Source organism: Cucurbita pepo, chromosome 11 (assembly GCF_057944985.1).
Source record: "Cucurbita pepo subsp. pepo isolate OVF chromosome 11, ASM5794498v1, whole genome shotgun sequence".
NCBI classification, from domain to species: Eukaryota; Viridiplantae; Streptophyta; class Magnoliopsida; order Cucurbitales; family Cucurbitaceae; genus Cucurbita; species Cucurbita pepo.
Genome location: NC_141808.1, coordinates 10000255 through 10014964, shown reverse-complemented (window position 1 = coordinate 10014964; position 14710 = coordinate 10000255).

Genomic DNA, 14710 nt, shown 5'->3' with positions numbered 1-14710 from the left:
TCACTGCTTTGTTCTTTCTTTCTCCTTCACTCCTTCAAACACTGTATAGGTTCAGCGTTTTATATAGCTGTTACAGGAATTGTAATAGTAAGAAAATTAGGCTATTGGCTGCATCTTCTGTCCTGTACGATTCTTCTTGCTTGAACTAGGTAGGGTTGAACTATTATTCTTTCACAGTAAGGTAAAGCGTCTTCTTCTTTCACCTATTTATTGGTCTCTGATCCCTATGGGTTTCACAATTCCATTGCCTGAACCTGAACCTGATTATTCATTCAATTCTGTAAACGAAGAAAATGAAAGAGAAGATGAATTACAGGAAGGGAAAACAAATGAAAGAAAGATTTGCTGCTCATGAACCTTATCCTGAACTCCGTAACCTGACGAGTAGAGAATGAATCAGAATCAGAAGAGAATGCAAGAAGAAGAAACCAAACCCTTATACTCAATTACCTTCCCTTCCTTCCCATGAACCTATCGGTCTCACAATTGCATTGTCTGTCCCTGATTGATTGAACAAGGTAAAGCATATGAAATTCATGATCCTGAATTACTTACTGAAGGAACCTTCTTGAACGAGTTTACAGTGTTTAGAGATAGTGAAACCGGAACCGGAACCTTCCTTTAGCAATCTCCTGAACCGTCACCGATATGACCTTATTCATTCTATCCTACACCTATGGATTCTTCTTCTTTTTCGGAAGTCACGACAAAACCGAAAACCTGAACCTGAACATGAGAGTAAATTCCTTGCAGCTCATGAACCTATCCTTATATAGTGAAAGAAGGGAAAGTCAAGACGAAACAAGAATGATCCTGACCCCTTATACTCAATTACCTGACCGGAACGGGAACCTATTTACAAAGAAAGAAGGGAGAGGAACGAAGTGGAAGTGCTCGATCGGAAGGGATAAATTCATTAGCAGCTTTGAAAGACTCAACCTTAAATTAAACGACTGATTGAACTCAGTAATGTAGAAGTCAGTCAAGACTCTCGATTCCTTATCCGGAACCAAAGACGCTATTACCTTCACTTTACAGTCTCGTAAATTCATTCAATCAAAACCCTATTTATTTAGCGAGTGAAAGAAAAGAGATAGTGAAACCGGAACAGTCAGTCAAGACGAAAGAAGAATGATCCCTCACTCCGTAACCTATTTGATTTATTCTTGAACGAGATAAAGCTATGATAATCACCTGAACCTTTACTGTCGAGCTACTTATTAATGAGACTGCACTACTGAACCTACACCTTCTTTTTCTCCTTCGCTTGTCCTTTCTTTCCCAAGGATTTGCTCCGGTAATTTCATGAAAGAAGAAGACAATTCTTTCACTCTTTCACATAGGCTGGATGATAAGAACCTGCCGCTGAACCGATATGACCTGAACTTTAGTTCTTGTTCATTTACAGTCAGTATTCTTTCACTCGGACACTAAAGTGGAAGTGTCTTTCAATGACGGAGTTCTTACCTAAGTGGTGACCAGCTGTGAAATGACTGTAGCATAAACTGGCAACCCTGGACAATGGTCCTGAGGGTCCATGGAGGAGTTGCCTTCTGGAGGGAGGAGTATCTTGATTGTAATCTGAGAGTCTTCCTCGATGTGCACCTGCCTCACTTTGAATAAAAAACAGATTCAACCGGCCAAAACCTCTGCTCGGTTGTTGGTAGACAGTGTTTGAGGGAGGGGTTGAAAGTGAAACTCGCCCTTTCGGGGCTTTACGTAAAATAGTTTAGGAGGTTAAGCGCGTAAACGACCTTCTTCTTGGTGTTGGCATTAGGAGAAGCAAGCTGATAGTCTAATTAGTGGCATTCCTTTTCGGATAAGAAAGTGACCTCGCCGGCCATTTTCCCCTTATCTTTCTGACTCAAGATCTGTAGCGTCATCGAAGCGTAACGAGACAATGAGTTCTGTTCCTCCAACGTTCTCATCCGAGTTCTCCATCAGACCGTAGCACTAAACATCCGTCGTCGTCTTCTCCTTCCCTTGCTAACCTTCCCACGCGGGTCATGCCAAAGCTTTATCAAGCCTTTGAAATCGGTTCAACTAACTCCCTTGTGTTGTGCAAAAAAGACCGCGGTTGGATGCAACGGTGATGATGAATTGAAGTTTTCTTCAAGCTGTCGCATAACCGCTTTATGCTAATATTGCTAACACTAAACCAATCCTGCCTGCCAGTTCGAATCCTCTAACCATGCCGGTACCCACTTTCTCTCTTGACTTTCCTTCGGGTAGACTAAGTCACCTTCTCTTAGTACGGGATGCTATCTTGTTCAAAGTCTGATCCCGCTAGAGTAAAGAGCATTTCTCGGACAATGAGATCTCTCGCTTTCCCAGAACAGTAAGCTGTCTGGTAAAGAAAACTCCCTTGAAATCAAGGATCTTATGCTTTTCCGGTGAACAAGGCTGCGTAGCCTATATGCTTTGCAAGCCTATCACGATCGACTGTTTTAAAGCAAATAGTTTATTCATGAGAAGGAGTTCTCACACCCCAGAGAAGTATATATATCCTTTTGATTAGGACAGAATGAATACAACTAACTGGTAGACAGCCTTGACTTGAAAGAAGAGTGAGTCCTGCTGGTAAACACGTTACACTTATTACGCTCGATCCTGTAAAGTACTTTCTGACTTGGAAAGAAAAGTAGCAGCTGGCAAGGCTTGAAAAGAAAGGAACTACTGCTACACTGGCAACTACACTTGGAGTGCGTTAAGGTAGGAACTAGATCACAAACGTGCTATTCCTTGGCTTCTTTGCTTGGAAGGACGGACTGGAATGGACTGACTCTGATTCAACCTTCCCTGACTTAAGCCGAATAGCGGAGCAAGATCAACGCCTCTCTAAAAGCACATTCTAGACGAACTTCCTAATGTTAAGCCACACCAGAAGGATTGACTTTTTCTTTTTAGGGATCTGCTTCGGCTGCTTCCTCCATACCCATACTTATAACACTTGACTTTACCAATCTCTCACTTTTGATATCACATCAACTACTTGATACCTTGCTATTCCGAGCCATGCCGTAACAAACCATACCGTGTAGGGTGGAGTCCTCTCTCATTGAAGAAGGAGATGATGGGCTCTTACTCAACTCCTAAAGATGTTCAAACATCCGCTATTAGTGATACAGCTTCTACTCTGATAAGCAGCATGTGATCAGTAAACCGGTAAGAGGTAGTAGAATCGGCTCTATCAAGGAAGAGAGAGTTCTTATCTTTTGTTCGATTGACCTTTCTTTTTGGGGTGGACCAGGACGATGTCGACAAAGGCCAAACTTACTCGGTGCGAGGTCAGTAAAGCAAGGCTCATTTATCCATCAAGGCTGATGTCACTGATAGCTCTGGGTTCATTCTGATTGGCTACCAGAAGGATAAGAACTATGCTTTGACAGGAAGGCACCTCCTTCTTCTCCTATTCTCAGACCGCTGAAATAGAAATCGAGGATCAAGAAAGATATAAAGGTCTCAACTCCACTACAAGAAGATTGGTTGCTCTCTACTTCCTCATTCTCATCCTCTGATTCTTCCTATACTACCATTACTTTCGGTATTGAGGTTGAACTCTTCCCGTGAAAATGAATCGAACTTGAAGATTGATCACAGCTGAGTCTGAGCCCAGCACTTCTTCAATTTACTAAGATATCCAGTCGCAAATTACAAGGTGTGGACCAGGAAATGCTCCCTTAATCAAAAAAGAAGTTTGGGACCAATGCAGTGAATGGTGGTGGGTCTGGTTGTTCCGGGGACAGCTTTCTGGTACGGATATTGGCCTTGACGCTAAGTCACAGTCTTATCCCTTATTCTCTTTCTTCAAAACCAGGCCTGAAGGAAGGAATGAATCAAAAGATCACCGAGAAATAGGTAGCACTTGAGGTCCCTAAAGAAAGAAGGAAAGACAGAATCTTACTAGATAGAAGGAAGAAGCACAAGAAGGAAGCAAGTCGTCCGTCGACAATTCGCTCTTCAAGGCTTATTGAGAGGTTCGCTTCCAGTTGCTGTATCCGATGCTACTGACAGAGCAGAAAGTATCACGTTGGGTGATGATGGGACTAAGACAGCTTTATCATCTCAACGAAAGAAGGCTAGAGGGCTAGTCCTTATAAGACATCACCTTCCCCATAGAAAGCTATTCGCGCTCTCCTATATCTTCTCTAGCTCCATTCCATCATCTGCATCTCCTGGTATGGATAAGGCTTAAAGGAATACTGCTAGAAGGAAGACGGCAGAAGGCTCTTCACTCTCCCCAGCCGTAAGTGGAACCGATCTACACAGCAAGACTACTAGTTTTCATATCTAGAGGAAGGGACATAGCCATATTTGTGTCCAATAAGAGAGATTGCGTCACCCAGCGGATGTGACGGAATTTCTTGTGCGGTATCACTTTGTAAGAAGCCAGAGCTCTCTCTGGCACTGATGTAGATGGTGACTTAAACGTAGCTGTATTTTAGAATGAGATGGTTGCTGACACTGAAACTAGAACTAATGGAGACAGAGCTGGTCTAGTAGCCGGGGAAGGAGGATTTTTGAGCATTGACGGACGTTAGGTGTGTAGTAAGTCAGACGAGATCCTACGGTTCACTTTTCTTTGTACCTTTCACATCCCACTTCACTCCACAAACAAGGGGAAGTAGATATTACGTCCAGCCTTACTAGAAAGATAGACCCTGGAACTTCCAAGGCCAAGAAGGAAGACCTGGCCGCTCAAACTCGTTTCAGTATTTGCCCTTTAAAGGCCTGAGTGAGTATCCAAAGTAAGTAGAAGGAGATGCCACCTCTTTTGTTGAGGAGTTCGCCCCTCCATCTATGGAAACTGGGGATGAGTCCAATCCTAGGGCATTAACCTTTCTGGGAAGCCGGTCCCTTTACCCGCCGTCATAGGCTTTTCGAAGTAGCTGCAATTTCATCGGCTGGTCTAGAATCAGCTACGTTAGAATAGGCCGCTAGGGGTACAAATTTGCTAACAGTTTAATTAACCAGTGTTCTGTTTGCAATTGAATGCATATCAGCTGTGATTGAATCAGTAAGCGCTGCAATATCCATCTTGGAATAAGCGATGCTAGTATAGTCTTTTTACGTTGGAACGTTTTCTAACTAGAAATTATGAATAAGAGAAGAAAGCGTTTTCTCCTATCGGTATGATCTTTCCATCACCAATCACTGCTTTTTTCTGAATTACTCCTACATAAACTGTTCGTACTCCCTTTCCATTTTTCGGTACTTACCCAAAGAGAACCGTGCTACCAATGTTGATGACAAGTCTAACTTCTCCCTAGGCCGAGCAGCGGAGTCAGGCTGCGAGTAGAGAACACTTAATTAAAAGACTAGATAATCAGATTGACCTCACCTGATGGCTTGGAAAAGACTGAGATTCTATTCTGACTTACGCCCTGGATTCATTCATATAATGCTTGTTTACGGCTTTCAGCCTTCCATCCCTACTTGACTAAGCTAAGGAACTACTGAAAATGGCACGAAATCACAGACGGAAGTAAGAAAGAAGAAGGCTACTCATACGGGAATCTGAAAGCTACGCAGCCTGCTTAGGCCTGTTGCTGGCGGATGGAAGTCCCGGTGTTTGGATCAAAAGAATATACTGCTGAACCTAGTGACTGACTACTTTATGCAACTACTCGCTAGTTAGCCTTAAAGCTAGCTCTCACTAACAAAGCCAGTTCAATCTCCATAAGCTTTGTGTTGAAGGGTATACCCCCGCCTTTTCTAAGTAAGGTGCCATTACCGCCGGTTGTCTTAAACTTGTCTTATTGCTGCTTTGTCTTAGTGCTTTACTTGCCTTCAACATTCTCTCTTAAAAAGGAAAGAACTGCTAGTACCAGGAATTCTTCAATCTTTGTATCAGTTCTTCGAATGCAAGTATCCGCTCTTTCAATGGTAGAATGTCAGTTAAATGCCATAAGGGTAAATACCAGTCTTAGCTGTTTGAAATAACAGAAGCTAGTTGCTCGAGTGCCTTTTATCGAGAGTGATTCTAGGAGCTTTAGCTCGAATACCAACATCAACTCTCTTGCAGACCTGAAAATAGAGAGAAAAGAGATTACTTAGAGCTAGCAGAGGCTAGAGCTGCATATGATCCATCAGTGGCAGAGACAGATGCAGTAGTTCCTATGGTTTACCCTGAACAAGTAGTTTCAGCAACAGTAGACCCAGCATTTAGAGAGCGATACCACCCGGTAAAGGGGGAAAACTATAGGCCGGAAAGGCAAGCAAAGGCGTAGGTAGCAGATCTACCAGCATCACTATCGGTCAACTTCAAGTGCTTAATTAACTGCTCCATCAACAGAAAAGACTGAAGCGGCTGCAGGAAGGTATGCAGCTTACTTAGATGCTACTGGTGGATCATAATATATATGTTCCCACCTATGTCTCTAGTGATGCTTCAACCTTCGTTTCTGCTGCTCCTGCTGGGTATAGAACTGAGAAGGGTACTAATTCTGGATCTACTACTGGCCCTGCTCGCTTTGTTTATGCTCCTGTGGGGACTGGCTTTCGAACTGACTCGACATCCAAGAAATTCCTCCCCGGGTGAATCTGGATACCAACCAACCAAGTATATCCCTGACTAATGGGAAGACCCCCTCTATGATCCAGAGAATCGTCACACTGACTGACCCTATATCAATCACCGCACGCCTTATCAATGGAATGATTAGCTAACCTTGGTCTGTGAAGGCTTTACCCCTGACTCTTCAATCCTAGTATACGAAAGGTCATGTCCATTCATTCCCGAGGTAGTCCTCCACCAAGCAAGAGGAATCTCTTTCTCTTAGTCTATCACCGCCGCCTTAAATCAGGGAAGGTAAGGGACCGCTTTCCTTTTATGCTTCCCCACGTGGAAAATGAATCAAACCTGTTTTACTGGGGCGCCTGCGGGTATTCTAAAAAAATGGTTAGTGTTTATGCTCCTATAGCAAAAAAATGATTTATTGGGAGGGCCATGAGAAATACACTTTGTACCTTCGTTTCGTCATCAAAGCCTCTTCTCCCGTCCAAACTCTCTTAATCAGTCAAGCAAGCAATTTGAATAGGGATTATGAACAGGCTTAGCCTTACCCGTTAGATTGATTGTTCGTTAGTCAAGTCGAAGTCGTTTCTCGTTAAGTTAAATTTCAAGGTCGGTTTTGTCAGTGAAAGAATGGAAAGGGGGATCGGACCAACTCTGGAACTTTGAGGCAAATTAAAAGCCAAAACAAAAGCAGCAAAATATTGGCCGTCAACAAACAAAGGAAATTCAAACACTCCCTTGTTTTGTTATTTAAGCGAAAAGAAAACCAGATCGAACTCGTCAGTGAAGCCGAAAGCAAGACAAGAAAGAGTTGTAAGTGTGTGTTTGAAGGGAGTAAACACGAAAGATGAATGAGACTGAACTGGAAGGAAAGACGAAAGATGAATGAGAGGGAACTGGAAGGAAAGACTATCGATGAATGAGACTTTACAGTTCAAGAATAAAGGGAGACGAAACAAAGACAAAGACGAAACTCAAGATTCCGGAACCTATTTCTTTCTGAATGAGACTGTAAGTACCATTTCTTTTCTAATTCTATCTTCTGTCTATTTTTTTTATTAAAAAGTGTATCGTTCCCCTATTTTTTTGATTAAAATGGATGCTTTACCCTATGTTTTGGGTCATTGAACTCTTGAACTCGGGAAAGACTATTCTCTGATCCTTTCTTGCTTTCACTCTTTGACTGACTCTCCGGCAGCTAAAGCAGCTAATTAATTTACTCGACTGTAAACAAGGGTTGAACTAACTATTTTAGGGTTTCTCATTGCTTCGCTCCTCTTTATTTATTCTTGCTTGATTGAACCCGGTAACTAGGTAGGTGTTTGATTCTTTCTCTGATCTTGATCCTTCCCCTATTCTTGAACAGTAAACAAGGTCAATAGGCTGGATGCTCCTTATAAGATATTCCCTTACCTTCACTTGCCAGGAGGGTAAACGAAGAAAATGAAAGATCAATCTCCTTATTAATTTAATCCCTTCCCTGAACCTATTTAGCTTATTGATGAAATACTTCCCTTATTTATTCTGATTCTTCTTCTTTTGAGTCAGGTTTAAGGAGACGAAACAAGAAGTCTCATTCACCTGGGGCGGTCTCACAATTCCATTCCCTCTCCCTATCGGTCTCATGCCTTTGCCCATTATATGTCTCACAGCAGAGCTCCTTCACCGTAAGTAAGTTCAGACTGCAGGAAGAGAAGATTCATTCCCCTTTCCTTTCTTTGTTGACTGATGGAACTCGTCGTAAACTATCAGTCAGCTTCTTTCCTTGCTTTCTTTCACTCCTGACCTACTTACCTTCTTTCTTTGTAATACTGAATCTATTCTATTAGCTGACCTATACTTGCACAGCTCTTTCTTTTCTCCTTTCTTGCTTTCACTCTTTGAGGGACTCTCTGGTAAAGCAGCTAAAGGAGCTAATTAATTCATTTACTTACTCCCCAGAAGAACAGTAATCAATACTCTGGCTGGATTCTCATTCTCCTTTGTTGACTGATTTCCCTCGGTAAAGCGGCTACTATTTGTTGAAGAAGAACCTGCACCTTTTCTGTGATATTCCCTGACCTTAAACAGGAGGTAAATGGGCGGGATGATCAGCGACTGAACCGTCACCTATTTATTTATTAACTGTCAAGACTAAAGATGAATGAGAGTGAACTCCTTCGCTTTATTTTGTCTCACAGCTTTCGCTCCTCTCCCTCTTGGTCTCACAGCTTTCGCTCGTTTGCCTCGTAAACTCGGTCTCACAGCTTTCGCTCCTCTCCCTATCGGTCTCACTGCCGAAGCTCGTTCGCCTCGTAAACTCGGTCTCACAGCCTTCGCTCCTCTCCCTATCGGTCGAGCTGCCTGAGCTCCTTATTCCTTCTCCTTCACTACTTCAGGAACCCTCTTTCACTCTGATCCTCTTCTTGTCGAGCAGCTCTTCGCTCATTAGCCTCTACAACCAACTAACTCGGGAAACCCTCCTCTCCTTCTTTGTTGAAAACAGCTCAAACACTCTGTCTTGGTCTTTGCTCTTGTCTTGGCCTAGACTTACGGTCTCTTTTCTGTTCTTTCCGGATTGAACTGTAAACTCATGAACCTGCCCCTTCCCCTTTATTTCTTAATTAACCTTGCCTGAACCTATAGATTAGATTCTTTCACTGATAAACTATCGGTAGAGTTGCTGCGCTTTGCTCCTTATACTCACTCTATTCCTTTACCGTCGAGGAAATCAAATAGATAGTGAAACCGGACACCTTCTTTCACTCATTCCCCTGAACCGGACTCTAGGACCTGAGCTACTTCTCCTTTTTTACCAGTGTGTTTGAAAGAGTAAATTAATTCAATCAGGAAGGAACCTTCCCCTCGGCCGGCTTCTTTCTCCTGCCCATGAACCGATATGAGAAGAGAGTCAATTCATTCAATCTTATCCTTGTCCAGTCTAGTAAAGAAAAGAGATAGTTCAACCGGCCACCTTCTTTCACTCCTATACTCTTCGGGGAGAGCTCCTTCGCTCCTTAGCAGCCAGCCAGACTTAACTCAAGAGGAAAGAGAGTTGTAAGTGTTTTCAGGGAAGGGAGACAAGACTCTTTCACTCTTTTTCCTGTAAAGACTATTTCTGATTTAGTTTATATACTTGCCTGGGATTTGAGTCCATTTCTCTCTCTTTTTCATTCGTTAAAGCTGTGTCAATTAATTAGAGTTCCATCCACCCCGGTAAAATAGTCCATAATAAGGAACTCAATCACTTTCAGAACAGTAAACACTCTACTCAAGACTCATTCTCCTTTCCAGTCTCCTCAATTCATTAGCAGCTTGACAGTCGAGCAACTTCCTCATTCAGCTTTTCCGATATTCCCTGACCAGAAGGAGGTAAACAAGGTCTCACTCCTTCCCCCTCACCTCTATGCTCTGAGCTACTTCGTTCACTCAAGCTCCGAAAGTCAATCCTCCCTATCCTTACTGTGTTTGAATAAAGGTAGACGAAACTAAAGACAAAGACTCCTACTTCGTTCTCACTCTTTTTCCTGTAAAGACCATTTCTTATTAAATCCTATCCTCTGTCTATTTTGATTGAGGGCTATTTTCCCTGATTTCTGGAGGTAAAGGTCTCACAGCTTCTTCCCTTTCCGATTCGTCATCCGATTCCTTCTTTGAAAGACTTACAACTCTTTCTCACTCCTTCCCCTGAACTCAATCACTTGAGCAATTCCATTGCCTCTTTCTTCTTTCCCTCGGTAAAGCATATTCAGTATCAGTAGCTTTTCTTGAACGAACTGTAAACACTGAACTCAAGCAAGAATTCAACTTACCTCTCCCCGTGACCTCTCCTAAACTACTACATGATCCTGACCTACTACTGTTTATGATCCTATACTACTGAACGCACTTCTCTTCTTGCTTGCTGGGTTGGAAGGACCAAGTCAAGACTAAAGATCAAGCTAGCTAGCTACTTCCAACTCTTACACTTACAACGGACTACTTACACTTCTTCTCTCTCCCTACTATACTGACATTACACTTCCAACTGTCTACTCATTAAGCGATATTCATTCCCTGACGTGAACCTATGTATGTTACTACTTACCTTCCTTCCTTGCAATCTTCTAAGTAACCTTACTTAACCTGACGAGCAAGAGAACAACACATTTACATTACGGAAGGGTAAAGCCCTAGCTAGTCATGAAAGAACAACAACGTTTACATTACGGAAGGGTAAAGTCCTCTCTTCTCAAGAGAACAACAAAACAACAAGATTATTACATTAGAGGAAGAAAGAAGGTAAAGCTCAAGCTCCTTCACCTCCCCTATGGGTAAAGGGGCTTCGCTCATTCACTTATAGAGCACAACAACAACAAGATAAGATTATTACATTAGAGGAAAGAAGGGCAACAAGTCCTCTCTTATACTCTCTTCTAAGTAACCTCTGGAGCAACCAAGCTAACAACATTCGTTACATACGGGAAGGGGGCGGTAAGGCTTACCCCTAGTCTACAGAAAGCAAGCAGCAGGCAAGCAACAACAATATATTCATTACAGGAAAGAAGGGGTAAGGTAAAGCTAATCATTAAAGGAAGGAAGGAAGCCGTAAAGCTAACCTCTCTCTCTAACGTCTCTAGCAAGCTAACAACATTTACATTAAAGGAAGGAAGCGGTAAAGCTAACCTCTCTCTTCTAGCAAGCTAACAACATTTACATTAAAGGAAGGAAGCGGTAAAGCTTACCTATAGTGACAAACAACTACATTAGTTTACATCAGGAAGGTAAAGCTTACCTATAGTGACGAACAACTACAATATTTACATTACGGAAGGGTAAAGCTTACCCCTAGTCATGAGAAAGACAAACAACAAGACAACATTCATTACAGACAGAAAGGTAAACTCATTCACCTACAAACACAACAACAACAACATTCTTTACAGACAAACAAGGTAAAGCTAATCTGACGTACACAGAACAAATGGAAATACGAAATACAATAAAACAATATTGATATATCTTCCCGGACCACTTACTCTATTTCTTGATTGAAAAACAACTAAATATTGATGACTAAAATGACTAAATATTGCTGAAGACGAGTTCTCTGTCAGACTCTCTCTCCTGTTCCTGTTCCAGTGTTTTTTGAATCAAAGTAACTGCACAAGAAGAAACCTATAGTGTTTGTTTCAATCCTAAAGAGAAAGGCTTAAGCCAAGATGCGTGAACTAACTCTTTCCTCTTCTAAGGAACCTGATTTGATTGAATTAGTATTCTTTCTTTACCTTTAACTGTCAAAGGATTCCTTCCTTAAAGCTTGATATTAGTTATTCGTTGCTTCTCGGTCTGGTTGGTCTGGCTGCTTCGCTCCTTAGCTTTGGTTTTGTCTGTCTCAACTTCCTTCACGGTCTTTCCGTAACCTAGTTTCTTCATAGATTAGGACTATACTAACTCCTCTCTCTCTAGTCTCTCTCTTGTCGTTAAAAGAAAGGAGTGATAGAGAATGTGGCTGCTGGCTTCTTGACTTCTTTCCGCTTTGGAAGACTAAAGAGTAAGTAAGCGTAAACTAAGACTGAATGATTAGTAGACTCAACAAAGAACTCTTTGCCTTTGTCCCTTCCCTTTGTCCGGAACTGTTGTAAGAAGGTCAAGCTATTAGTCTCTATTAGAGGAACCTCTTAAATGGCCATTTAGCTACTCGAGAACAAGAGAAAACAGTTTGAAGCTTGTACCATATTTCTGTTCTTCTGCAATCCGGAGGCTCTACAGTGAGCTCTCATTGGTTCTTTCAACTTAGACTGAAGAGTAAGTGAAGCTACGCTCATTCATTCACCTATCCGTTCACAAGTAAATACTAGACTCCTTGATTCATTCTCCTTAACTACTTCACTTGACTAGAAGGAAGTGTCTTCGCTCGGATTACGAGTTAGCCGGTAACCAACCTTTTGCTTATTCTCTGAATCTTTACAGTAGAGACTAACAAGGAAAGAAAAGAAGGATTAATCAGACTTGCCAAGAAAGAAAGAGACTTACTCCGAACAAGAACAAAGTAAAGAACCAAAGACTACTCTGCTCTTCCTGCCCACCTCTCTACAACTACAACAAGGGTAACTGCTTCACTCTCTCACGAGCTACTGCATTCATTGAATCTGAAAGCTCTACTATTCATTCCTCTATTGCTGGAACCTTAATACTCTGGCGTCTAGTCTATTACCTGAGGAGTATCTATTGTATCTTGTTACCTGAGGAGTATCTTGTTACTTTTTGAGTATATGGGTACCTGATGAGTATGTATTGTATCTTGTTACCCGATGAGTATCTATTGTATCTTGTTACCTTTTGAGTATCTGGTTACCTTTCTAGTATGTCATATCTTGTTACCCTTTCTTTCAGTATGTATTGTGTATCTTGTTACCTTTTGAGTATATGGTTACCTTTTGAGTATGTATATTGTTTGTTTGTTACCCGAAGAGTATATTGTTACCCTTTCAGTATGTATCTTGTTTGTTCCCTTTCTTTTCTAGTATATTGAGAAAGGAAAGATTGACTAAAGCTTTCCCTTAAACCTAAAGAACAAAGTCAAGACAAAAGCCAAAGAGTTTACTGTCTTACTTACTCTTACTGTCTTTGAATAAAAGAAAAGAGGGTTCCGCGCTAGCTATCTATTTATCTATCTATCTATCCTTTCTTCTCTTGATTGATGATTAATTAACTTGCATATGAACACCTTATGCTTTCTTTACAGTCTTTGTTCAAGTAAGGTAGACAGACTAAAGCTTCATTCACCTTTTCCCCTACTCTGTAAATGTAATAGATGTTAGTTTACAAACTTCACTACTTATTCCTGAAGCAAGAGAAGATTCAATCACCTGTACTGTATGTCATTTATAGTTAAAGACTAGTTTTAGGAAGAGGAAAGACTGAAGCAACTACTTATTCATTCAATCCTCAAACAAGACAAGAAGACAAGAAGGAGGTAGACTAAAGGACAATTAATTCATTTCCCTTCTTATTCTTATACTCAATAGGTAAATAGAATAGAAAGAATAGTTTACGAACGTAGGGAAGAAGTAGGTAAACTATTGATATTGATACTGATACTGAAAGGAAAGACTACTAAAGCAAGCTAGCCAGCCAGAGAGTTTACTGTCTTTGAAAGACTAACTGAGGAACCTTGAACTACTGAGCCTGAATCAATATTATTACGTGATTGAGATTGAAGAATAGAAAGCATTTCTTACCAGAGACCTTATTTAGACTCTTTTCTATTACTTGCTTAAAGACTAACTAACCATTAAAGAATGAGACAGAACAACTCCTTCCATCCCCTTCTTAGTAAACTGATGAACAACTACTTCCTTTTCTTTCTGCTGCTTATTAATGAAAGACTGTAAGAACTAAAGATTAATTAATTAGTTGCTTAAGTAGAGTAAGTAAATGGCGTAACCGTAACCGAACACTCTCTTTGTTTGTTTCATTGAAGGCAGGTAGAGTAAAGATTCATTCATTCCTTCACCCTGTTCTAATTCTTTCTTTTCTTGTATGAGTTTAGTTGCTCCTTTTCCTATTCATTCTTAAACAGTAACCTAACCTCGTTTTCTTGTTCACAATAAAGAAGGGCGAGCCTCAACTGAGACTGAATAAGACATATGGTCCGGTCTCTTCTCCTTTCACTCTTTTACCTGTAAAGAAGAAGAAAGAAAGAGTTGTAGAACTCATGAACCTCGGCACCATTAATGATCCTTCACTCCTTGTGTTGTGCGGTTATTGTGATTTATTCTTAAACAAACAGTAAAGGGTGGAAATAGGCTGTATGATCAGCTCACGTGATATGAGCTTCATGTTACTTATTCTTTCAGAGTCAACATTCCTTCCGAAAGCAGGATTCATTCTCACTGTAAGTGAAAACTCAAGCAAGAGTTGTAGAACCTCACTCCTATCGCCAAGCTACTTCACGGATAAATAGATATTCCCTTGGCGAGCTACTAGCTTTAGCTTTCTTTGAAAAGTCCTTTCTCACAACCTACCTGATGAAACCCTTTACTGACTTAATTCTATTGTATTGAGTTATTAAACAAATCAAGGATATTTATTTATTCATTCATTGTACTACCTGATAGAACTCTAGTAAACTAGGTAGACTTAATTCCTTTTCTTTACCTCTTTCTTTAATAGGGAATTAGATGTTTAACTTTTCTTCCTCTTTAACTAACTAATTGACTCTTCTCCCCT